This window comes from Otolemur garnettii, unplaced genomic scaffold (genome assembly GCF_000181295.1).
Source record: "Otolemur garnettii isolate 467f Iridium unplaced genomic scaffold, OtoGar3 scaffold00179, whole genome shotgun sequence".
Classification (NCBI taxonomy): Eukaryota; Metazoa; Chordata; class Mammalia; order Primates; family Galagidae; genus Otolemur; species Otolemur garnettii.
In genome coordinates, this window is record NW_003852574.1 from 756,256 (window position 1) to 759,688 (window position 3,433).

The window sequence follows — 3,433 nt, forward strand, 5'->3', positions numbered from 1 at the left end:
AAAAAAAAAAAAAAAAGTAGAAAATAACAAGCGTTGGGAAGGATGTAGAGAAAGTGGAACCCTTGCACACTGTTGGTAGGAATGTAAAATGAGGTGGCTGCTGTTGAAAATAGTATAGAAGTTCCTCAAAAAAAAAAAAAATAGAATTACCACATGATCTAGCAATTCTACTTGTAGGTGTATAACAAAAATTAGTGAAGTGAAACAAGGACTCAAAGAGAGGGTGGTACATTCATGTTCATAGCAGCATATTCACCATAACTAAAAGATGGAAGCAACCCAAGTGTCCACTGACACATGAATGGATAAACAAAATGTGGCATGAATGCTTTTCTGCCTTAAAAAGGAAGGAAATTCGTCTGGTTTTGTTTTTTTAAGACAGGATGTCACTCTGTTGCCTGGGCTAAAGTGCAGAGGTGTCATCACAGCACACTGCAACCTCAAACTCCTGGGCCCAAGTGATCCTCTTGCCATTTCAGCCTCCTGAAGAGCTAGTACTACAGGCACCTACCACCATGCCTGGCTAATTTTTTTTTTTTTTTTCAGTTTTTGGCCAGGGCTGAGTTTGAACCCGCCACCTCTGGCATATGGGGCTGGCGTCCTACTTCTTGAGCCACAGGCACCACCCTAACTTTTAAGTTTTGTAAAAATGAGGTCTCACTGTGTTGCTCAAGCTAGTCTCAAACTCCAAGCCTCAAGCAATCCTGCTTTGGCCTCTCAAAGTGCCAGCATTATAGGATGAGCCACCAAACAGGGCTCAGGAAGAAAATTCGCACACAAGCTACAATATGGATAAAGCTTGAGGACATTTTTGTTTTCTTTCTTTCTTTCTTTCTTTCTTTTTTTGAGACAGAGCCTCGAGCTGTTGCCCTGGGTAGAGTGCCATGGCATCACAGCGCACAGCAATCTCCAACTGCTGGGCTTAAGCAATTCCCTTGTCTCAGCCTCCCAAGCAGCTGGGACTATAGGCACCCTCCACAACACCCAGCTATTTCTTTTTTTTATTTTGGTTGTAGATGTCATTGTTGTTTGGCAGGCCGGGGTGTATGTGGCTGACACCTTAGCTGCTTGAGCTATCAGCACCGAGCTAAGGACATTTTTCTTAGGCAAATTTTCAATGACACAAAAAAGTAAAGATCACAGTATAATGAATCTACATACCCATCTCTTAGCCAATCATACTGACAACCCAATCTTTTTTTTTTTTTGAGGCAGAGTCTCAAGCTGTCACCCTGGGTAAAGTGTTGTAGCATCTCAGCTCACAGCAACCTCAAACTCTTGGGCTTAAGTGATTCTCTTGTCTCAGCCTCCCAAGTAGCTGGGACTATAGGCACCTGCCTCAACGCCCCGGTATTTTTTTTGTTGCAGTTGCACTGTTGTTTTTTCAGCTGGCCAGGGCTGGGTTCAAAACCGCCATCCTCAGTGTATGTTATGTGGCTGGCGCCCTGCCAGCTGAGCTACGGCGCGCTGCCCCCACAGCCAATCTTGTTTCAGCTAAATCTATGCCTGCTCTTCCTCACTTCCCAATCTATGAGATTACTTTGAAAAAGACACTGACATGAGTCACTCAGCGATGGAGAAATGAATATAAACTAAAAAAATGGTGGTATTAAAGATTAATGGTAGAATCTTGATGGTGAAAGTGTAGGCACATCCCAGAGAAGTCAAGCTCTTATCCCTTCCCCTTAAGTACAGGGACAATCTGTGACTTGCTTCTAACCAATAAACTATGGCAATTCCATAATCAGATTGTGTTATATAAGATTCTATTTTAGCAGACTAGAAAGAGAGAGATTCTCCCATACTGGCATTGAAGAAATATACTGTCATATCGTAAGAGGAATCCACATGGCAAGGAACTGTGGGTGGCTCCTAGGAGCTAAGGGCATTTCCCATCTGATAACTAGGAAAAAACAGAACTTTATTCCTGATCCTTTTGTAGTTCATAAGTGTGATGATTGGGTTTTTATGCGCATGCATGAGATGTGCCCCCCACAAATCTTGTTACGACGTCGGCATTACTTGTCTGACATGAAAAAAAAAAACAGAACTTTATTCCTGCAACCATATGGAAATGAGTCCAAACACCTACATGAACTTGGAAGAAGACTCAAGCCTCAGATGAGACAGATGACCTGGCCAACACCCTGACTACAGCTTGATAAACTATAATCAGAGAACCCAGTCATGCCTTGCCAGGCTCCTCACCTGCAGCAACTGTGAGATTATAAATGACGACTGTTCAAAGCTATTAAATTTGGGTGATTTGTTACCCACCGATAGGAAACCAATAGAGTGAGCACACAAGTATTCCTGTACAAGTGTTTCAACTCTTATGTTATATATTTGAAACTTTTCATAATAAAATATTGGTGGGCATGAATATATTTTTTAAAAATAGACCAAAGAGGCCGGGCATGGTAACTCACACCTATAATCCTAGCATTCTGGGAAGTTGAGGTAGGAGGTTCACTTTAGGTCAGGAGTTTAAGACCAGACTGAGCAAAGTGAGACCTGTCTTTATTAAAAATTAAAAAAAAAAATTAAGCCTGGCGTAATGGCACACACCTGTAGTCTCAGCTACTCAGGAGGCTAAGGCAAGATGATCGCTTGAACCCAGAAGCTTGAGGTTGCTGTGTGCTAGGGTAACACCACAGCATTCTAGCCCAGGTGACTAAGTGAGACTCTTTTTTCAAAAAAAAAGACCAAACAATAGGCTGGGTGCAGTGGCTCAGGTCTGTAATCTTAGCACTTTGGGAAGCCTTAGGACTTTGCTTGAGGCCAGGAGTTAAAAGACCATTCTTCAGAAGAATGAGACTAGTCTCTACAAAAAATAGGAAAATAGAAAACTTAGCCAGGCATGGTGGTACATGCCAGTAGTCCCAGATACTTGGGAGGCTAAAGCAGGAGGATGGCTTGAGCCCAGAAGTTTGAGGTTACAGTGATCTAGTGAGCTATGGTGATCTAATCCAGATGACACAAAAAGGGGGGCAGGGGGCCAAGGCCGGCCGCAATGGGTGGATTGCTTGAGCTCAAGAGTTCAAGACCAGCCTGAGGAAGAGCGAGACCCTATCTCTAAAAAATAGCTGGGTGTTGTGGGGGACACCTGTAGTCCCAGCTATTTGGGAGGCTGAGGTAAGAAAATTGCCTGAGCCCAAGAGTCTGAGGTTGTTGTAAGTTATGATGATGCCACGGGACTCTCCCTAGGGTGACTAAGTGAGACTCTGTTTCAAAAAAATAAAAATTATACTTCATTATCAATAGGGCCAATGACAAAAAAATTACTTCAAGAGATTATTTGTTTACAAACCTCTTAAAAAACAAAGATATAGGCTCGGCGCCTATAGCTCAACCGGCTAAGGCGCCAGCCACGTACACCTAAGGTGGTGGGTTCGAATCCCCAGCCCGGGGCCCTCAATCATTTCACTGATGG

The 3,433-nt window shown here is 43.2% G+C and overlaps 1 protein-coding gene and 1 non-coding gene across 2 annotated transcripts in view; one reads left to right on the forward strand and one right to left on the reverse strand.

Moving 5' to 3' along the window:
• Positions 1-3,433, reverse strand: part of PFKFB4 (6-phosphofructo-2-kinase/fructose-2,6-biphosphatase 4) — a 56,216-nt gene that overhangs the window by 20,343 nt on the left and 32,440 nt on the right. The window lies entirely within an intron of this gene.
• On the forward strand, positions 1,931-2,032 carry LOC111728708. The gene has a single exon (XR_002775924.1). It is a non-coding gene; the product is annotated as a small nucleolar RNA U13 (small nucleolar RNA).